This window comes from Dama dama, chromosome 18 (assembly GCF_033118175.1).
Source record: "Dama dama isolate Ldn47 chromosome 18, ASM3311817v1, whole genome shotgun sequence".
Classification (NCBI taxonomy): Eukaryota; Metazoa; Chordata; class Mammalia; order Artiodactyla; family Cervidae; genus Dama; species Dama dama.
The window spans coordinates 7,647,197-7,670,726 of NC_083698.1; the positions used below are offsets into that span (position 1 = coordinate 7,647,197).

At 41.1% G+C, this 23,530-nt stretch overlaps 1 protein-coding gene across 5 annotated transcripts in view; it reads left to right on the forward strand.

Moving 5' to 3' along the window:
* The window catches only part of CDK14 (cyclin dependent kinase 14), a 738,271-nt gene that overhangs the window by 221,035 nt on the left and 493,706 nt on the right, over window positions 1-23,530 (forward strand). Inside the window, exon 1 of one of the 5 annotated variants that reach the window (XM_061164853.1) lies at window positions 5,120-5,140. The exons of the other annotated variants lie outside the window; for them this stretch is intronic. The gene's annotated coding sequence lies outside the window, so the exon portion shown is untranslated. Of the gene's footprint in view, window positions 1-5,119; window positions 5,141-23,530 lie in introns of those variants that run through there. 5 annotated transcript variants of the gene reach the window in all.

Below are 23,530 nucleotides of genomic sequence, written 5' to 3' on the forward strand. Positions count from 1 at the left end.
TTCGTTTGCTATTATTTTCTCCCATTCTGAGGGCTGTCTTTTCACCTTGGTTATAGTTTCCTTTGTTGTGCAAAAGCTTTTAAGTTTCATTAGGTCCCATTTGTTTAGTTTTGCTTTTATTTCCAATATTCTGGGAGGTGGGTCATGAGGATCCTGCTGTGATTCATGTCGGAGTGTTTTGCCTATGTTCTCCTCTAGGAGTTTTATAGTTTCTGGTCTTACATTTAGATCTTTAATCCATTTTGAGTTTATTTTTGTGTATGGTGTTAGAAAGTGTTCTAGTTTCATTGTTTTACAAGTGGTTGACCAGTTTTTCCCGCACCACTTGTTAAAGAGGGTGTCTTTTTTCCATTATATATCCTTGCCTCCTTTGTTGAAGATAAGGTGTCCATAGGTTCGTGGATTTATCTCTGGGCTTTCTATTCTGTTCCATTGATCTATATTTCTGTCTTTGTGCCAGTACCATACTGTCTTGATGACTGTGGCTTTGTAGTATAGTCTGAAGTCAGGCAGGTTGATTCCTCCAGTTCCATTCTTCTTTCTCAAGATTGATTTGGCTATTCGAGGTTTTTTGTATTTCCATACAAATTGTGAAATTATTTGTTCTAGTTCTGTGAAAAATACCGTTGGTAGCTTGATAGGGATTGCATTGAATCTATAGATTGCTTTGGGTAGTATAGCCATTTTGACAATATTGATTCTTCCAATCCATGAACACGGTATATTTCTCCATCTGTTTGTGTCCTCTTTGATTTCTTTCATCAGTGTTTTATAGTTTTCTATATATAGGTCTTTTGTTTCTTTAGGTAGATATACTCCTAAGTATTTTATTCTTTTTGTTGCAATGGTGAATGGTATTGTTTCCTTAATTTCTCTTTCTGTTTTCTCATTGTTAGTGTATAGGAATGCAAGGGATTTCTGTGTGTTAATTTTATATCCTGCAACTTTACTGTATTAGTTGATTAGCTCTAGTAATTTTCTGTTAGAGTCTTTAGGGTTTTCTATGTAGAGAATCATGTCATCTGCAAACAGCGAGAGTTTCACTTCTTCTTTTCCTATCTGGATTCCTTTTACTTCTTTTTCTGCTCTGATTGCTGTGGCCAAAACTTCCAACACTATGTTGAATAGTAGTGGTGAGAGTGGGCACCCTTGTATTGTTCCTGATTTCAGGGGAAATGCTTTCAATTTTTCACCATTGAGGGTAATGCTTGCTGTGGGTTTGTCATATATAGCTTTTATTATGTTGAGGTATGTTCCTTCTATTCCTGCTTTCTGGAGAGTTTTAATTCTAAATGGCATCCCTTTTTTCATGTACTTGTTTTCTCCAGGTTTAATCTTCCTTGGTCCCATCTGTCTGTATGGCCCTACTTGTGTGAAGGTCAGACATCTGGCAGCCTTCTGTGTCTGAGACAGCTCCACGTAGGGTGATACGAAGCAAGAGTTTCCACACAGATGCGAAATACCACAAAGGCTATATGGTGAAGCCTGTGGTCAGTGGCTGCCTGAGCTAATATTTCTCCACTCAGGAGAAAGTTTGTAGCTCTGCTTTGAGCATACCCTTTGACTCAGACCTCTGTTCACCCAGTGTTCTAATAAGCGTGTTTATCTAAGCTGCCCAACACAGGGATGGTTGAAGAATCTGTGGCAAGACTGAGGAGGGTGTGGTGGTGGTAGAAGGAAGTGGCACATTTATAGCTGTAAGTAGGAAAGCTTAATGGCAAAGAAAGGATGCAGCATCTCAGTGAAGCTGAGGAACTCAGAAATATCGATTAATGAGATCAGGAGACAGTGGCCCTGTATACTTGCTGTTAAAGCCTGCTGGCTGTCACTGGTTCATAACTGACCCCATCGTCAATTGAAGATTAGTTTTTGTTTATTATGCGATATTTAAAATGTCACAAGTGCATTTTTTTTTCATAAAGGCAGGCATTTCAAGGGATCAAGTTTTGTTTACTTGTAAATATGATCAAAGTAGATGTTAGTACCTAGTATTTTTGTCGGTTTCTTTCCCATCTTTTCCTCCATGTCCACTGAGATGGTGTTTTTTCACAAGACTTTTGTCTCTTCTCTTTGAAGACAGACCCTTTATCTTAATCTCTACTAATGGTCTTCTGTGGTGTGGTTTGATATACACCTCAGTGTCCCCTAATAAAGATAGTCTCCATAGCAGTAGACAGTGAATCCTTCCTGTAAAACATGAGCATAATGATTAATTTTTCACAGCTTCACCCTCGGTGTCTCTCCTTACTTTTGTTCCGTGGCCAAGCTTCTTGTTTACTTGTATGTATTTGGTGACACCGTTCTTTCCCCTACACGTCTCTCAAGCTTTCCCATCCATTTCCACTCAGTTGGTTTGAACCCCTGTCATCAGCAGCTCCTCCTAATACTGATTGGTATAACAAGTGCTGAGACTGTTTTAGGGGCTACGGAAACACAGGAGAGCCAACGAGAATTCCAGGCTCTTGAGCAATTTGTGTTCTAGTGGGGGAGGAAGACAAACAAATAATTTAGATAGCGAAGGGAGAATAGTGCAGTGTGATCGGGTGAGGGGGCGCCAACGCAAAGGGGAGCCCAAGGAGGGCTCTGAGGAGGAGCTACCTGAGGACCCACCTAAGTCAGGAGAAGGAGTCTTCGATCGCAGAGAACAAGGCTGCTCATCGCTGGGTGCATCAGTACCTATTCGTTGAATGAATAAATGAAAGAATAAAGCAGATTATTGTGTTAAGTTTCTTGGGTTTTATACAGAATAGTTTAGTGAACACAAACACTGTACATGCCCTTATCTACCAACTCTCTAGAAAGAAAAAACACATAGGCACTACTTAAATGAAGAAACTGAAGCTAACACTTCTGACGTGGATTTTTGTCAGGGAATGTTGAGTCATAGGGGAGGGGAGATTATCTAAGCCTTAAAATAAGGAGTTGGGAAATTCACTAATTCTTAAAATTTTTAATTTAATATTTGCTAGATGTGTAGCATTATGTTAACGTGCTATGGAGGAGTAAAAAAAAAAAAAGGTGAAATGAAGTTGCTCAGTTGTGTCTGACTCTTTGTAACCCCATGGACTGTAGCCTACCAGGCTCCTCTGTCCATGGGATTTTCCAGGCGATGTTCCGCAAGGGCCTTCATCGGGGGAAATGCCGGTACTATAGGAGAGTTTTATGAGGCAGCATACGGTTAATGATTCAAAGGCTTAAATGATTCAAGTAAATGTTGTTGGTTCTGAAAAAGGAGAGTCTTTGTGGGCTGGAGCTTGAGCAGTTGCAAACACAGCTCCAGATTCTTGAGAGACTTGCTGAAATGATGTCTGCTGCACAGAAGCGAAGTTCATCTGACTCGATAGTTTTCCGATATTAAGGAGATCACTTTCTTTCCTGGCTGTTGTGAAGAGCAAAGTACATACTATTTGTGTTTGAAGAACGTTTTGTAAGATTTTTGGATGAGCTTTTGTGTTGCAGAAAAAAAGTCAGTGCCTTCCCTTTGCCACTGAGAAGGATGAAGATGAGGATGGTTTGCAAACAGAGGATGCGGGAGATGATTCCTTTAAACCAGTTAGGATGTAAAGGGGAAGCACTTTTCCCTGGGATTTCTTGTTTTTAATTTGTTTTTAATTGGAGGATAATTGCTTACAATGTTGTGTTGGTTTCTGCCGTGTTGGTTTCTGCCGTACAAAATGAATCAGCCACAAGTATACATGCATCCCCTCCCCCTTGAACCTCCCTCCCACCCCACCCCCATCCCACGCCTCTGGGTCGTCACAGAGCACAGAGCACAGAAAGCAACTTCCCATCAGCCATCTATTCTACACGTGGCATTGCATGTATTTCAATGCTGCTCTCTCCCTGAGATTACTTGATGAGTGTGCACTAGTCCTGGGAGCTATAGAAATATTTGACATTGTTGTTATCTCTTCTTGTCCTTTGATTTCTTAATTAAGTGAATGTCTGTGGGGTCAGATGTCATGCCTGACTCTTTTGATTTGTTGCCTAATGTATTTCTTGGTTGTGTCCTAATCTACTTTTTTGCCCTTTTGCAATTCTGTTTTCTGAGTTGTAGATCAGCTGTAGATCAGTCTCTCTCCTGTAGGGGTAGCTACGGGAGTGGCAGTTTGGGATCTTTCCTGGCCACCCAGCACCGTGTGTGGCATGACTTGACACAATTAGCCTAAGGATTGTGAGATCTGGTTTGTGTTGATATTTTACTTTTGAGGGTCATATGAGCTGTAACTCCCATCAAGAATTCTGCAGGCTCATTACTATGTATTTTACCACTTTGGTTCCGTAAATACTACACCTGTGCATTTTTTTTTTTTTAACCTCTCGTATTTGGTGCATGGTTATTTTAGAGTTCTCATCATGCCTCATTTGCATATGAGAAATCTATGCACATAGACACCGTAAACGTTTTAGTGGCTTTTGCAGCACAAATGCGAATGATGACAGCCTAAACTTGGCCTTCTCTAGGACCTCAGATTACTGTTTAATGAGTTTGTCACTCAAGACACTTACTGGCTTGCCCCAGTGCTTTTAAAAAATTGAATCGAGCATGATGAGGTACATCCCCTTGATTAAATGTTTTTCCTCCTGTGCAATCACCATTATCTATTTGGCTCCCATTCTGTATTCTTTTGAGGCAGCCCTGCATTGCAAATCAATATCTTTCTGAAGAGACAGTGTGTTGTGAATTGCCTGGGCAGAATATTCACGGTTACTTTGGCTGCAATGCTGCTGCAGAGCCCGGGTTACTCTGTCTTCCTGGGAACTCCACAGGCAAGTCCATCGTGTTTAGAGGAAAAAAAAAAAAAAAAAGAGAGATTCTTTTGGGAAAAAGAAATTAAAGTGCTCAAGCTATTGATCCTGAATGTGAGCATGTCCTTTGTGTTCTTCTGAATCATTTTTGGTCTTATTCCATTGAGATTAGCTTCTCTAGGTATTTCTGGGTGTTTTTTTTTTTTTTTTTCTTTCCCCTGCTTTTGCTTCCCCCTTTCTTGGTTGTAGTACGGCCGTACCATTTCAGCTTGCTAGTGCAGAAAGATGTGAATTCAGTTGCTGTGTGAGCTTGGCCTGGTGCAAGCACATTGCTACAGACATGCTCAAGAGTTCCAGGTGATTCGAGCCTGAGAGAGACAACAGCAGAACGGTAAGACGGAGCATGCTTAAAATTAGAGCAGGGGGTTTAATTTGGAGCATCTCAGCAAGTCTGAATCCTGACTCACTCATTTGCAACTTGAAAAGGATTCATTTTGTGCGTCATTTTACTCACTCCCTTCTATTTAACTGCCAAAACCCATCACAGATTGATCAAGGGGCTATTTAAACTGAAGATCTGACAGGAGGTTACCGACGGCAGTCTCTGGAGGTTTCCGAGGCTACTGCTTGTACTTTGTAAACACCAGAAGCAGCGATAAGATGAGGAAAAGGTTTGCGACTGTGCTTCTTTGCCGGAGCTGAATGTTATTTCTTCTGAAACTCGTCTTCTTTATTATAGCTTAAAGAGATCGTATGGATTGTTTTGCCCGGCTATGCTTGGCTGAATGCCCTCTGAGTCGAGCCGGTGAAAGACGGGAGACCACTTTTCTCATTTGGATAAACTGATGTCCATGAATTAGCTGGAATGGCTCTGAGTGCAGTAAACATGTCTAATATATTAGGGATCTGGGGCTTCCTCCCTGCTCCTCCCCCCTCCCTTCTGGAGCACGGAAATGCACCTGCTTTAAGTGTTTGCTGCCTGGCAGAGGTCAGTGTGCTGGTATTTTGCATCCTTCCACCTGGAGTGGCTGTGCTTTCATGTAGAGAAGTGGTCATCCTTCATGCAGTTCTGCTTGAAGTGCTGACTCTAAGAGTGGACTGTTAGCATTTCGGATGCTAATGGAGAGCTCCTGCAGGCATGAAGGTCCGGGCAGCAGAGAGGCTCCTCCAAAATGATGCCTGCCTGCTTGGGGAGAAGATAACAGCTGAGAGATAGAAATGTAATAAACCTTGATCTCTGCAGAGGTCGAATTCCTATTTCTGTTTGTTAATGGGCATCTTGTCTTAGGGGTGGGGGTGTTTGAAGTTGAAAGACATGTTTTAATATTGTTCAAAGTGAGACTGCTACATTACACGGTTCTGGTGATTTTATAAGGTTCCAACTGTTGTATAGGTACCGAATGTTAAGGATGTCACATTTGAATTTTTTGGCTTTAAAAATGTTCTCCTTATGTATACTTTAACTGAGTACTTCATGTAAAATGTAAATGGTGATGATAGTGAATATTAGTCGAGAAAATCATCAGTAACTTGGTGTAGCATGTTGGTCATAAGCCAGTTGTATGTAATTTTGTGACAAGTATTTCTAAGCAAGAACACTTGATTACTTGATAGGCTAGTTGAGAGAATTAGTGATAATGTTTGGGTTCACTAGAATTTTTTTAAGGGGGACCTTAAATATTCTTCTGTATTCACTCAAGTATTTATTGTAAAGGTCAGACATTAATTTTTGGCAAGGAATATTTGGATTTTCTTCCAAAGAGAGTTAAAAATTTTCTGTTATTTTGACCATTTATTTTTTCCTAAAAAATGGAGATGAACTATGCAAGCTATCTTTTCTATACTTTAGCTGTTCCTTTAAAAAAAAAAAAAAAGAACTTTTTTTTTTCTACTCAGAACATGATGTGCCCTGTGTTTGCTGTTTCTTTTCCTGAGAGTGATATCTTCTAGTTATTTATGTTTTACCTTCACTTTTTGTAAGCTATGAGGTTTATTTTTTTCATCCTGTGGCAGGAGTTGTATGTTTGCAAAAAGTAAGTAATTTTTAAAAAGGAGAATAGTAGAGCAGTTAATAAGACATTGATTTTACTGTCAGTTTTTTTTAATTCCTCATTCTGCAAACATTTATCAGCCATTCACTCTGTAAGGCATCATACGACGTGCTGTGAAGGAAGTAAAGATGAAATAGATATACTCCCTTCCCTAAAGGAGCTTAGGGATCGTAGCTTTGGTATTTTTCTCAGGAATATGCCCCACTATACTTTCTCATGAATAAATAAATTTGATGCTTTTTATATTTCCCTACTTAGAAGAATCTGTCCTCTATTTATATCTTTTAATCATTTATTTATTAAACAAACATTTATGGAGAGTCTACTGAATAACAGTGTAACTGCGGTGTGTAAGACAGAGCTAGTCCCTGTCCTCAGAAAACTTATAATCTACTCCTTAAAATGTTTCAAGGAGACTTTTTAAAATTTTTTCATTTCGGGCAATTGTGAAACACACACTATATGCTTTGATTTTTTCCATTTAAAAAATTGTGATAAAAAATATATGTAACACCAGATTTTCCATTTTAACCATTTTTAGGCATGTAATTTATTGGCCTAAGTACATACCCACTGTTTTGCTATCATCATTGCTGCCCAGGTGCAGAACTTTTCATCATCTCTAATAGATGTTCTGTGTCCATTAAGTGATAACTCCCCATTCTCCATCTCCCCAGTCTTTGGTAATCTCTAGCCTGCATCCCATGGACAGAGGAGCCTGGTGGGCTGCCGTCTATGGGGTCGCACAGAGTCGGACACGACTGAAGCGACTTAGCAGCAGCAGCAGCAGTCTACATCCATGTCTATGAATTTGCCTTTTCTTGGTCTGTCATATCATATCAAGTGGAGTCATAAAGCATTTGTCCTTTTGTGTTTATTTTACCCAATGTGTCTTCAGGGTTCATCCATGTTGTACCATATGTCAGAATTTCATTCCTTTTTAATGTATGCTTTAATTTTTTTTTAATATGGAAAAGACAGCAGTTCCCCCCCGCCCCCCCAAATAATTTCACTAAAGCAAGTTCCCATATGGACATCTAATAAATATGGATAATTTAGAAATACTGAAAGCCTAGGGGAAAGTGTAGGAATGAGGAATAGAAATGCACTGATCTAAGGAATGATCTAAGGATATATTCATTTCGATTCTTTACATGCCTGGTAGTTGAGCATGGGAATTGGGCTACTTAGATTTTCGTGTCAATTTTTTGCTTATAGAAAGCAACTGTCATCTGAAATACTCAGTGGGAGTCTAGACTGTGGCTTTTGTCATTGTGAACATTCAGATTTTACCCACTCTGCTTCTAGTCTGTTACATTAGCTTCATAAGCAAAGACTGATCGCGTTGAGGTCCTCTTACAGAACCAGAGACTCTAAGAACTGGGAGGTACTTCAGCAGTCAGTCGTGTTAACCAGTTGACTCATCGTCACTTCCTTTGGCCAATTGGAGGGTGAGACTCCACTGTCTCTTGATGCCCACTGCAAGTCTTCTCTTACTCCCCAATGCTGTTTTCAGTGGACACTCAACCCCAAAGACAGATCTCCTCTGAGTTAGAGGGGAATGAGAGAGGGTTAAGATTCACGCCCTTGAAGCAGATTTCCATTGGAGGAGGTAAGCCTGGCTTCATCAGTATAGCATTCTCCTTCTCACATTTCTTCCTGATGCTGCTATTAAATCTAAATGACTTGCATAGATCTTTTTTAGAAAGCTGAGTTAAGGCTCTGGAGCCTCTGTTTACCTACCATTGACCATTATGGTGATTCTTAGATGGGTTCAATCAACACTTTATATCCATGCCTTTAACATACTCTTCAGGAAACACAGGGCTTCCTTTGTAGCTCAGATAGTAAAGAATCTGCCTGCAATGTGGGAGACTGGGGTTTGATCCCTGGGTCAGGAAGATCCCCTGGAGAAGGGAATGGCAATCCACTCCAGTATCCTTGCCTGGAGAATCCAATAGACAGAGGCTACAGCCCGTAGGGTTGCAAAGAGTCAGACATGATTGAGCAGCTAACACTTTCACTTCAGGAAACACAAACATACATGGGAAGAGGAAGAGTCTACCTGCCAGAGTCTACTGCCTTCTCATCTTCCCCATCAGTCTGTCCTTCTTAATACATCTTTTGCTTTCTGCCCCCACCCACATACACCCTAATACTTTGATTTTCAGCCTCGACTTTTGATATGAGGCTCAACTTTTGATAAGATTGAGAGCCAGATCAGTCAAAAGCATGTTAAATTTACATGGTGGAAGTCATGAGGTGACAAGGAGGGTCAGAAAACCTCAAAGCACAGAGCAGTTACTTTGCTCAGTTTTAAAAGTACTTTTCTTTTGTATCAGGAGAAGAACGAATGAGAGAAGTGTTGCAGGTCAGATCTATGCTTTCCATATTTCTCTCAGGGTCTAAGCCCCAAGGGACATGTAAGGAAGACAACCTGGTGGTCAAGAGCTTGGTCTTCATAGTCAAAGTCCTGAAATAATTCCTATTTCCTGTGCATGCTCTGTGTGGTCTTGGACACCTTACTTAACTCTCGTGTGCCTCAATTTAATCATCTGTGAAACTGGGATGATAATAGTACCTCTTGGGGTTGTTGTAGAGATTAACTGAGAAATGACTTATGAAACTTTTAAAATAGCATCTCGTTTAGTAAGAGTTTAATAATAGCCATCACCCCTGGTGGCTCAGTGGTAAAGAACCTGCCTATTAATGCAGAGACGCAAGAGACATGTGTTCAATCCCTGTGTTGGGAAGATCCCCTGGAGGATGAAATGGCAACCCACTCCAGTGTTCTTGCCTGGAGAATCCCATGGACAGACGAGCCTGGCAGGCTACAGTCCATAGGGTCACAAAGAGTCAGACAGGACTGAGCACGCATAATAGCCTTTATCATCACTGTCATAGTCATCTAGAAATCCTTAATCTCCATCTCTCTTTTCTATCAACTTATATCAAATCTTGCCCAAGAGCCTTCTCCAGTTTGCTAGTTTATTGATCATATATGACAGTTTCTTAATGTTATTGGGTTTGAGTATAAAAGGAGAATAAAAGAAAGAATTCTTCAGTATTCTAGTTACCACCTGGCAGGTTTAGGAAGGATTATATGGTCTGTAGACTTCCTCTTCGGCCCAACTGGTACAAATTTGCTCCAGTGGCTTATTCCACAGCTAAATGAGATCTTGCTAAAAACACAAAGCTGACAGTGAAAGGTTCCTGAAAGCACTGGGGCTTGTTTTCAGGTGGCTGCCAAACAGCAGGGCGTGTGCATCCCACTGTTCTGCTCTATTCACCTTGAATATCTCAGTTAGGATTCACTATTGAATTTTGTCAGTCATGGGAAAGGTTTACAGAACCAGTCCTCATGAAAGCAGTCAGGGCTTTATTATTAATGGATTGCTGTCAAATTTATTATCGGCAAAATTTTAGTTCTTTACAAAAGATGGACCAGCTGTTAAAGCTACATTGAGAGATACTTCCATTTCCATTTTCTGCCCAGAGGTTCATTGTTCCCCGTGTTTCTCTTCATAAGCTCTGTGTGGTTAGTGACCCATATATGATTCTCTGAACATTTTAAGAGCTTCAGAAGTCAATTCTATATTGAGTGGTGCCCTATATATTTCTGAATTCTTCAGTGGGGTTTGCGTCTAGATTTATTTTAGTAGAATAAAACTGTTAAACTTCTAAACTTTCTAGCATCACTCTCGACATTGATCACTGTTATTTCCCAAGCATTAATAATACATTTATATGTTATTAAAAAATGGTTATTATAGGTGAGGAGATAGAAGTTGTGTTTATTTATACAGCCATCTGTTTGAGAGTAAGAAGAGAGTACACAATTTTATTTCTCCTTCAGGGAAGGAATTTAAACATATTTATAATCTTTATTTTTAAATGCTGTTCATATGGTTACCAAGGGAAAGAAATTCAGGTCCTGAGGGATCAGTAAGAACCTGCAGTACTGTCTAGTTTCAGCTTTATATTTTTAATGTTATTTTACCTTCTGGATGCTTTATCTTACATGAGGGACAGAATAGTGAGCTACAGATATTTGAAAGGTTTAAACATGAAGGAAGAACTAGGCTAGTTTAGTACAAAGAAGCTGTGGGTGGTGCAGTGAAGCTAGGAACAGAAGACAGAATTCAGAAGGCATTGAGATCTTGTTTGCACAGCCTTTGAGACATATGACAGTTTCTCTTGTCCTCATGATGTTAAAAAAACAAACAAAAAAACACCCTCAAATGCTAAACATATGTGTACAGAAAGCAGTCTGGACCGTGTTATTGATTTTAAACATCTATGGATCTGAGTTCAGCCTTATCTCTTTATTGCCCATTGGTGCTTCTGACAATCAACCTTTTAACATTGCCCCAGTGTTAGCATCCCTTCCTGGGTTATTTTGTGCCTCTGCGTGGTATGGGGGCCTTTGAAAACACAGCCTGGCTTCTCCTTCTCAGGTAGGACCCCCAACAAAACCTAGTAAAAAGAAACACTATATTTAAACCTGTAAATTCTGTGAGAGAGGTGAGGAAAAGTCCCTATTTGCAGGAACAGACTTTTTTCTAGAGTAAGAGGTGTAAGGGAATAGTGTCTTGATGAAGAAACTCATTAGCCATGCCAAGTGAGCCACTTTCTGTAGCTCAGGTCTTCTGTTGTGTCGAGGATGGGTATTCCAGTTCCCCACTGCAGCGGTGGGAATTTTGTGGGTTAGAATAGGCTTCTGCTTTGTGGAATCTCGGTCAAGCCACTCCTGTTTTGTGCATGCGGATTCTCATTTCATGTGCCCATTTCTGAGCCCTCTGGCTCTAGATGGGAGGGGGGGAAGCAATATAGATGTCGATGCTCACATTTCACCTCCCGATACCCTATGTTCATTTGGCTTATGATGTGACCGTGACACCCATGACTCTCATTTTTCCATGATGGGATTTTTTAAAAGCTTTATTTATTACTTTCATGGCCTTGGTGGGTCTTTGTCGCTGCACGCGGGCTGTCTCTCGTTGCAGCGGTCAGAGGTCACTCTTCACTGCGGTGTGCGGGGTCCTTGCCGTGGCTTCTCTTGTGTCAGCACACCAGCTCTAGGAGACTGGACTTCAGTTGTGGGGGCTCCTGGGCTCTAGAGCTCTGGCTCAGTTGTTGTGGCATCGGGCCTCAGTTGCCCTATGGCATGTGGGATCTTCCCAGAGCAGAGATCAAACCTGTGTCTCTCCCATCGCAAGGCAGATTCTTAACAACTGGACCACAGGGAAGCCCCTGGATGGAATTTTAACCAGCATATAATTATGGTTGTCAAGCGGGAAGCAGAAAATTCACACGTCGTCTCCTTTCCCCCTCTGGACTTTTTGGAGATATTTAGTAAGTTTTTACTGGAAATAGTTAGGAAAGAGGCCCAGACTTGCAGAGAATTGCCTGTCCTTCGGTTTGGGAGTAGGGGTTCCAGTCCTTTGTCTAGACTCAGGCGGGAAATGAAGTTATGCCTCATAGGCAGAGGGCTTTTTTTTTTTTAACTTGTTTTATAGTACATGGCACTGTTCACATATGTAAATGCCTTTTAAAATTTCGTTTCTGGATCCTGAAGTGACTTCCTTTGAATTCTTTTTTTTTTTTTTTCCAAAGCTACCACATAAATTCTGGTAGATAAAGAATAAAGTGAATTTCTGGATTCAGTTCTCCTTAGAATACTTATGTGGTAATTTTTTCATAGATAATAGTGGCCTGGAGCAAAACAACGGCTTCTGTATTAGAAACACATAATTCCTTAAGTTTCTACGCAGGAAGTAATGTTACTTGTGTTATTATAGCCTATGTGTAGTCTTCTTTCTCTACTCCTCACATGCTCCAATCCCATTGCTTTTTAAAAATTCATGTATATATTGGGTGTATCTTATTGGAGAATTTGTCTTCGGAGTTCAAAATTATATAAAAGAATTAGCTGAAATTACCATGATATTGTTGGGAAGCTTGAGCAAAAATGCTACCCAAGGAATGTTGAAATGATTATCACTTATTTTGTACCCAAAGACGGAAACAGATTTTGCCTCTCAAATGCTTGACTTATTTCACAATCTCAGTTCTTTATTTGACCGTAGCGGCAGACTTTATTATTATTCTGTGGGTTAGAGCATTGCACCTCAGACTTTAATGTCCACACAAATCCCCTGGGTGTCTTGTTAAAATGTAGGTTCTGACTCGGGAGGACTGAGGTAAGGGCGGGGCCTGTGATTCTGGGTGATGCCTGTGCTGCTGGTCTGAGGGTGGCCAGGGGTTAAAGACTGTTCCAGATGAAATCCTGATCACCCAAAATAACCACATTCCAAGAAACAGTCAACAGCCAACAGCAGAGAGGGCATTTCAACCCTTACTGTGAGTGTTCATTCAACTTCACGTTAAATTTGTCATTACAAAATCGTGGAATTTTAACCAGCATATAATATTGGATGTCAGATGGGAGTCAGAAAATTTCACATGTCTTCTTTCTTCCTTTGACCTTATGGAGCTAGTTAGCTTTTGGTGTAGAAATAGTATAAAATAAAGAACCTAGAGGTCAGTAAATACATGCCTCTGTCTATGCTAGCCTTTAAGCAAACTGAATCTCTTACATCTAAATCAAGTGTATAATTATACTAGAAGGGAAAGCAACTGAATAAACTCATTTTAGTAATGCATATTAAAGTTTAAACTCCTGGGAGGACTACCTACATATTTCATGATAGAATCAGGAAAACCACGGTGGAATCTCTTGGTGATAAGCACCGAAGCCCAGGAAGGATGTAACGAGACCACAATCACTGAAGCGGCATAAAGGAATGTGATGTCCTCAAGAGTTCTCCATTCAGCTGTGTCCATTAACTGACAGATTCAGGACCGAATGAAATTAGGTCAGACCCCAAAGAAACCGGTCAGTAGAAAAGTAAGCATTTTAAAGTTAAATTCCAGTAACACACAGAATTCTGGCGAGTGGGAACGGCTGGTGAAGCCTTTTCGCTGACTGGGAAAGAACTGGTCTCAGAAGGCACCTCACTGTACTGTGTGTAGTTTCTTAGGACTCATTTTTGAAATGGCCTGTGCTTAGTTAAAAGGGAAGGCTTAAACTAAGAAAAAAGGAAACAATAAGGAAAGCAGTCCATCTCTGAATAAATATTATCGGAGTGCCCATTTCCTGCTGTCTTTTGAGCTCTGAGACGATGAAAGAAATGGAAGATGTGGTTTCTCTGCTCAGGTGTGTGCAGTCTGGTTGTGGAAATAAAAATGCATGAGCAACAGAGCAAGACAGATGCCTCCTCCCACCCCAGCAGATAAACCAAATGCATGAAAACACATTCCATAGTCACTTATATGAAAACACATTAGATGGCGTGTGTTTAAGTGACAGATTAGGAGGTACAGTCTAAAAACGCTGTCGTTCTTATTGCGGGCATCTTTGGTTGCGACGGTGACCGTGACACAGGGCCATGACTAGTATTTAGTAGACAGGACAGGGGCTACCAATGTCCCACAGTGTGGCTGGGGCCGAGTGCTGCCTGCTCATAACCAGCCCCTCGGCCAAGGCCCAGGACGCTGTCACTGAGACAGTGCCAGGACTGGAGAGTTAAGGAAGGTCCATGGAGGCTGGAGCTCTCAGGAGAGGAGTTCCTGGCGTGAACCTGTCTGCCTCCTCTCTAAGTCCTAAGATCCCAAGAGAAAGAAAAGGTAAAATGAAGCACAAAGAAGTGAATTTATGTGTCTGGTCTTATCTTTCTAGTTGTTCTATGTAAACTCATTTACCAGCAGTGAATAGTAATAGTAATTTATAGCAAAGGGGAGAAAGTGGAAATGGTAACAGATTTTATTTTCTTGGGCTGCAAAGCCACTATGGACAGTGACTGCAGCCGTGAAATTAAAAGATGCTTGCTCTTTGGGAGGGAAGCTATGACAAACCTAGACAGTGTATCAAAAAGCAGAAGTATCACTTTGCTGACAAATACCCATATAGTCAAAGCTATGTTTTTTCTAGTAGTCATGTACAGATGTGAGATTTGGACCATTAAGAATGCTGACTGCCAGAGAATTGATGGTGCTGGAATTTGAATTGTTGTGCTTGAGAAGACTCTTGAGAGTCCCTTGGACTGCAGGAAGATCAAACCAGTCCATCCTAAAGGAAATCAACCCTGAATATTTGTTAGAGGGACTGATGCTGAAGCTCCAATACTGTGGTCACCTGATGTGAAGAACCGACTCATTGGAAAAAACCCTGATGCTGGGAAAGATTGAAGGCAGGAGAAGAAAGGGGAGGTGACAGAGGATGAGATGGTTGGATGGCATCACCAGCTCAGTGGACATGAGTTTGAGCAGACTTTGGGGTATGGTGAAGGACAGGGAAGCCTGGTATGCTGCAGTCCATGGGGTCACAGAGGGTCACAGAGCTAGATATGACTGAGCACTGAACAAAAACAACAGCCAGCAGGAGTTGCTGCCTGGAGTCTGTAACGGAACAGTTGAGCTGTTAAAGGCCTGAAGAGCTGTTTGCTCCAGCGGTGGCACATTACAGATGAGAAGCCTGTGACCCAGGGAATTGAAGCGATTTGTTCTGAGACACTTTTTGTTGTTTAGTTGCAAAGTCATGTCCGGGTCTTTGCAACCCCATGGACTGAAGGCTGCCAGGCTCCTCTGTCCATGGAATTTCCCAGGCAAAATTACTGGAGTGGGTTGTCCTTTCCTTCTCCAGGGGATCTTCCCAGCTCGAGGATCCAACCTGAGTCTTCTGCAGTGACAGGCAAATTCTTTACCACTGAGCCACCAGGGAAGCCGTGTGAGTCACTTAGTTCTGAAGTAATATGGGCGGCATGCTTGCCTGTATATTTGCTAATGTTCTGAAGGCGATTTTAGGCAAGATGTTGGTTCTGATAAAATATAGTTGTAAGTGGAAGAACTCTCGGGCATATATCCCATTATATACATACAGATAGTGCATTGTTTTCTTTTTATTGTTCCATGTAGTCATTCACACTGCCACCCCTGTACACACTCATACACACAGATGAGAAAAGAGAAGACTGCAACCAAAGAGATGCTTTTAGATCTTGCAGGTTTAGGTTAGAGATGAAAGCAACGGTTAAGAATTATGATTCTAGTGGCATTAGCAATTTCTCCTATACTCTCCCTCTTCATTCCCCACTCACCAATTCTTTATAGTGGATGAAGCTTTTTATTCTATAATGCTTAACGTTCAAATAATCCAGGGAGAGGTGATACTCTGATTTTAAGTGTTCAAAGACTTGTGAATTACCAAGGATTGCTTTTTAATTGGGAGCAGATTTTGAGAGAAGATACTGAGTAAGACAAAGCCATCAGGCCCTCATTGGGTAACAGATGAGGGGAAAACAAATTTACAAGGTTGTTTCAGTGTCAAGAATTTTGCTGCTTTCAGTTTTGCATTGAATCTGGCATGGATATTCCTTTCATGAATGTCAGAAGACCATGATGGAAGCCAGTTCTTTTTCTGGTGTTTGCCTTCATGAAGAGTGTAGAGTGAAGAAGTAGAGATCACCCTCTGAACCCAGTAAAATGCCGCTCATCAGAAAATGGTTGATTCAAAGGGACAGTTTTCGGCCCCAATGAATTCGCTTGCCATGAGTGCCAGCCTTAACAGAATTAAGTTGTGCTGTTTCAGATCCACTGCTGTGAGTTTGGGAGACAGTTGTCTGGATTTTACATAGCTCCAAGCTAAAATTGTAGGTCAAACTGTGACTTTTGGAGCCTCCAACACTGTTTGAATTGCTAACAATTTTTACTGAGTTTTGAGCCTGTGAGCTTATATACAGACTCCTCTTAATGATGAGTGAACCGAAGTAATGGATTCCGATGAACGTCTAAATGTGTGGGTGCATCTCTAACCATGTTTGAAATTCTGGGTTCTATTGAATTTACTGGAAAAAAAGAAAGGAGCAGAAGTTTATTTTGGTATTTGTGATGATTTCTTCTTTCTTTTCTGTTTTCAAGTACCATCAGACATCCCTGCTTATGTAAATTCTGTCACTTCAGTTTCTAAGTGGATCAAGCAAGTGTGAAAAAATGCCGTCATAGAGAAAACAGCTCCTGTTTCCTGGTAACATTGGAATGGCTGTTGTTTTCAGGCAGTTCTGCTGGTGTGGCTGTTTCCTGTGATTGGGTTGGTCCATGGCTTGGAGTAAGAGGAAGTCTGTGGCTTGGTGTGCCTTTTGCTGAGGTCACTAGCAAACTGTGTGCAAAGGACAATGAAAGCTGGTGAACATCATGCCTAAGAGTCTTCTGTGCCTGGAACATCCACAGCTAGTGCCCACATCATTAAACGTATATGTAGTTAATGTAATTTTGAAAACCAATTTGTCTCAATCTATTTAAGTACCAAGTACTGCCTTAATTAAATCCCCTTAATTTCGAATACTTAGTGTGACAGATTATCCTAACATATTTCAGATACTTTTTAAACAAAGAAAACATGCACAAATATTCTTGCACGTTATATTACCACACTTATGCTCATCCTATTTTAAAACACCAACACTGGGTATAATTAATCTCATATTATTTTTATATTTCTTTTTGTGCCTTCCTAGGAATATGGGTCTACTTATTTAGATTCCTTCTAAGGGTTTCAGTAATAATGTTTTTGAATCTTCTTGGGATTGTGTAATCTTTTCTGTTGTTGTAGTTTAGTTGCTAAGTCATGTCTGACTCTTTTGCAACCCAGTGGACTGTAGCCCGCGAGGCTCCTCTGTGCATGGGATTTCCCAGGCAAGAATAAGTGGGTTGCCATTCCCTTCTCCAGGGGATCTTCCCAAACCAGGGACTGAGCCCATGTCTCCAGCTTTGGCAGGCAAGATTCTTTACCACTGAGCCACCAGGGAAGCCCATTGTGTAATCGTTACAAATCCACAATTAAAACAATGTCTTCTCAGAATAGCTGGGGTTACAAGATCTGGAGTTGTAGACTGTTAAGTTCAGTCGCTCAGTCGTTCAGTCGTGCCCGACTCTTTGCGACCCCATGGACTGCAGCACGCCAGACTTCCCTGTCCATCAACAACTCCTGGAGCTTGCTCAAACTCATGTTTGACTGTCGTGGTCCACAAAAGTCTTGGTTGATTTTTTCCAGAGTGATTCAGATCTGAGTCATTGGTTAGCACTTGAGTTGAATTTTCTGTTTAAGGGTTAAATTTCACTTAGTTTTAAAAATTTAGCTTATTTCCAAAAAATGTCTTCCACAACGACGTCACATGAATTTTCTTTACAATCTGGTCTCTCCCCACTAAATGCATTCTTTGTAAAACATTGCTTAGGCAACATCACATACCCGTTAGTTTATTTCTGTGTTATACGGACCTGGTCTGTTATTGGAACATCCTGCATTGCTATTCTTTGGCACTTGGGCCGTATAGGCCCTCTTTCCACAAGCCTTGAGCAGTCATCCCTGTGTTGGGTACAGCTCCTACTTTTTCTGGCCCGGCTTGGCTTACTCACAGTTCCACAGGTGAAAACCAATTATGGATCCTCTTATATTCATCCTTCCTCACAACTGCCATTTGTCCTTTAATATTGACTTTTCTCTCTCAAAATCAGAATGAACTCAGGGTCTTTTAATAACTCCCTTGTTCCATTTAACCATAATTTTATTTTCTCTTTGATGCTCAATTATGTAATCACAGCTTGACTAGTAGGCGTCCCTACATCCAGATTCCTTTGTCCTTCTAACATCGTCCCTGACATTTTTGAAAGGATCTTAATTTTCTGGTAACAGCTGGGTATTTCACAGCTGTTTTGTGCTTCCTGCCCTGTGACCTGGAATCAGGTTGCTTCCAAGGATTCCTCTTTCTTCACAGTGGAAATTTGGAACCTAGACCAGAATCTAGGCACTGGGGCTGCACATGAAAGTTAACAGTGGATCAAAGGGCTACTGTTCGCTGGTTGAAAAAAAATCTGCCTTTTTGAGGTTATGGGTTCCTGCTGGGTTTTTTTTCCCCCAGTTTGACATATCATGCTTTTATCCTCTGCTTTTCTTATGAGATTCTGTCACCAAGATTTTCTGCTGTACCAACCACAAGCATTTTGTTGTGAGAAGAAAGACAGATTCTATTTGGGGGCGCAAATGTAGCCCACATGCTTTCTGGGTGACTCAGTTGTAAAGAATCTGCCGGCCAATGCAGAAGACAGAGGAGATCGTGGGTTCGATCCCTGGTTCGGGAATATCCCCTGGAGAAGGAAATGGCAACCTACTCCAGTATTCTTGCCTGAAAACTCACATGGACAGAGGAGCCTGGCTGTCTACAGTCCATGGGATTGCAAAAAGTTGGACACAAGTGAGCAGCTAAGCGTGCACACACAGTGTAGCATTCACACACAGGGTGTATTTAGGTTGCTGACAGGTTGATGGAAGGATTCAAGTGAAGACTTGGGCTCTGGAGAGTAGCACCAGTGTACTAGCATCTGTCTTCTAGAACTCTTTTACTGTGAGGACTCTTGTCAGCTCACCCTTTTCTTCATGTACCATGTGTGGTGGTGGTTTAGTTGCTAAGTCGTTTCCGACTCTTGCGACCCTATGGACTGAAGTCTGCCGGGCTCCTCTCTCCATGGAATTCTCCAGGCAAGAATACTGGAGTGGGTTGCCATTTCCTTCTCCAGGGGATCTTGCCAACCCAGGGATGGAACCCAGGTTTCCTGCATTGTTGGTGGATTCTTTACCAACCGAGTCACCAGGAAAGCCAGAAATTGCAGCTAAGGGGAATGAGCGCCACTCTTAATTCACCTTGTCTGGCTCCTTCTGTGGGCAAGCCCCCTCCCTGATGAGCTGATGAGATCAGTGAGGCTGCTTCCCTGTATCCTTCTGAAGGGCCTGGATTCTACTCTCTGTTGTGCTGTGGTTAACAGAGGTGGCCCGATCAAGTTTAAGTTGTTTGTCCTAAATACTGGAAACTCGAAACTTTTCCAGAACAGTCACTTTGCCCTATGTGGAAAACTCAAGTGTGGATTACTCTCTCTGGATGAAGATAGCCACACAAAGCAGGCCTGATACTGGTATTATTCATACAAACCCAAGTGAAGGGGACACAAGCATACATTGTGTATTAATTTAGTTATGTGCAGAATTTGTTCATGGGTTTTATATTGCTGATGGAGTTATGTCATGCAGAAAGCTCCCCAAAACATGGTCGTTTATGGATAGCAATCTTAAGAAATATTGCTTATCTCTCTTGAATCTGATACAGTGTATCAGGTACAGAAAGTGGTACCTGCAACATGTTCCTAAGAGCATTCTGCTCAAATATCTGAGTGCTTCAGGCAATTTCACTAAGGCGAGTTTATTAGTTTTCTGTTGGTGTGTAATGCATTACCACGTCCTTACTAGCTTATTGCCTCACAGTTTCTGTTCTTTAAAAGTCCAGGCACAGCATAGCTGATTTTTCTTCTCTAGGTCTCACTGGGCTGAAGTCAAGGCATTGGCCATGGTTGTGCATCTCACCAGGGGCTTGGGATCGACTTACAAGCTCACTAGTTGTTGGCAGGACTCATTTTCTTGTGGTTGTAGGACAGTGGCCCCCATTTGTTCCAGTTGTCAATCAGTAACTACTGTTAGCCCTTAGAAGCCGCCCTCTATTCTGTGCCCTGTGGCCCCCATAGGCAGTCATAGTGTGAAATGTTGACTTTCTTCCAGGCTAGCCAGATCATATCTCTGCCTTTCTCTTCTGAAGCCAACTAGAGAAAATGCTCTGCTTTTAAACGGCTCACCTGATTAGGTCAGGCCCAGCAGGCTACTCTCCCATTGGTCATATCACATAAAGGAACTGTGGTGTGATATGTCATCATAGTCACTCTCAAAGGGAAGGGTATTATTCAAAGGCTTCCCTCATAGCTCAGTCAATAAAGAATCTGCCTGCAATGCAGGAGACCCAGGTTCGATTCCTGGGTCGGGAATATCCCTGGAGAAGGAAATGGCAACCCACTCCAGTATTCGTGCCTGGAGAATTCCATGGAGAGAGGAGCCTGGTAGGCTACAGTCCATGTGGTCATAAGAGTTGGACACGACTTAGTGACTAAAGAGAGAGAGGGGTGAATTGGGTGTCATAGAATTCTGCTTATCACAATGAGCTTGTAGCTTAAACTTTTACTGATAACATTTTATGAATATATGTGTATGTTTATTATTTGTGTGTCCATATGACTCACTGGAAAAGACCTTGATGCTGGGAGGGATTGGGGGCAGGAGGAGAAGGGGACGACAGAGGATGAGATGGCTGGATGGCATCACCGACTCGATGGGCATGAGTTTGAATAAACTCCGGGAGTTTGTGATGGACAGGGAGGCCTGGTGGGCTGCAATTCATGGGGTCGCAAAGAGTCGGACACGACTGAGCGACTGAACTGAACTGAACTGATTGCTGGTTTTTTTCTGGTTTGTTTCTGACAGTAGATCTTGAATAATAAATATTGCAGAACTTCAGCCCTTTAGCAAGAGAGCATGAAGACTGATAATTTGGATGAATCTTCTTGAATCTGGTGATTTAATTCAACAGAAACTTGTTGCACTTTAGTGTGGTCCAGGCACTGAGCAAGTAAGCAAAGGGTTAAGTGATATATACAACATCCTTCCTGCATGGAAATGCATCAGAAGATGCTGAGTCTCCCGTGTGTTCTTCCGATGAACTGCCTGGAAAATATGACACTCTGCAAACCACCATGGAATATTGATATATTTCTAAATTACCATATGAATTAGAAACTGACTAGTAAGAAATATGGTAAAATAACATCCAAGGCATGTATTTGAACAAGTGTACTGTTTTCCAGAAGTTTGTTTTGCATTAGTAGTTGTTTTCTACTTGCATTTAGTCATTTGCTAGTTGATAGCAACAATGATAAACATGAAATATTTAAGAATGTTTGTGGGACATATTTTAATTTTAGAAACTTTTGTTGAAATACTTTTTCCTCTTAAAAATTAGAATTGGGCTGCCTTTTTTTGTCTTCATGGCTTTAGAGAACTTGGTTTCCCGCAGGTGTACAGTTTACACTGATGTTTACAATTATCATGCGTGTCTATTTAGTAGGATGCTACCTGACTGAAAACATGTTATGTAGGACTCTTAAGATAAGGCATGAAGAAGGAGATAAGGCTTTAATCACAGTAGATTCTGTAACAGTTTCTCTTAAAGAGTTATCAAAGTTTCCGATCCAATGTACCTGTGTCTCTTAAAGTTAACAAAAAACCGTGTGAATATTAGTTTTCCCAGAGTTGGAGGCAGGAAGCAAGTGAAAGGTTTATATGAGTTTATCTGACATGAGTTTATCTGAGTTTATCATAAACTGGCTGAGAAGTAAGTTCATTCCTTTTTAGGTTTGACGGTGCCCTTATAGCTCTTGTTTCCTCTGCCAACATGTTGAAGTGACATTTGTCATTTTCCCTTCTCCCCTGCTATGGTGTGCTAGTCTATGTGTGCTACAGTGTTATATTTTATAGTAAAATTTCCCTATACATTTACAGGAGTTTCCCCCCACATATTTCTTCATGAATATGGCAAAAAAACTTTCTTGATAAAGTTGAATTTACTAAGGTATTTCAAAGACCTTGAATAAAAAATAGAATGTAGAGTTAAGTACAGTGCTGTGTTAGCTCCATATTCTCTTTGGCAAAATTAAGAGTTTCCATGGTGTTTATGCTTCCTGGTGCTACGTTTAAGGATAGGGTTGGAGTTGAAATGTGGTCATCATTTTCCCATTATCATTGTATCAATTCAACCCCCATTTGTACCTTTTTATATTATCATTTTACACACATTTATCACCTTGCTTGATACGTGTATGTAAATCTTCTTTTAAGAAATTCAGTATTTTATGGCTGAAGCACAGAGATTAACTTCTTTCGGAAAGTATCACAGTGAATTGAACGACTCATGAGTTGGTCACTTTGTCTTGTTTAACTTCTCTCAAGCATGCTTTATAGTTTCTGTGTACAGATTTGCACATATTTTGTCAGATGTATCACTAAATATTTTATATTGCTTGAAACTGTTATAAACAGTGTTATTTTTAATTAAATTTCTGATTGTTGTTAGTATCTGAAAATGCAAATGATTTTTGTATATTGGTCTTATATCTTGCACCCTCGATAAACTTATTAATTCTAGTGTTTTTGCTTTTTACTTGGTAGATTTCATTCAACATAGATGATAATGTCTTCTGTGAATAAAGTTGGTCTTATTTCTTCCTATTTCAATGTGGATGTTTTTAATTTCTTTTTCTTGCCTTGTGATGTCGTCTGGAGCTTGTAATACAATGCTGAGGCAACATGATGAGAGTGGACATCCTGTTCTTGGGAGAAAGGCATTCAGTTTAACCGTTACTGTTGGTTTAGAATCTAGGGCTCCCTAACTGAGTGCCTGTGACTGAGTCTTGTATGAGCTTCCAGTCAAGCAGGGGCTGGGGCTGTGGTCACACTCGAAGGCTCCACGCATGTGGTTGTTGGCGGTCCTTCTCATAAATGCGCCTCTCTACAGAAGCACTTTCTGACGTGGCTGCTGACTTTGCCTTGGGATAGTGATCTAGGAGGAAGGGGATGGGGTGAGGAGGTACCAACACAGAAGCCACATTCTTCTTACAATCTTCTCTCAGAAGTGACAGCCCGTGATTTCTGCCGTATTCTGTTTATTGGATATAAGTCAGCAAATAGAGCCCACATGTGAGACCTGCGACTAAATAAGTGGCCATCACTGGGAGCCGTTTTA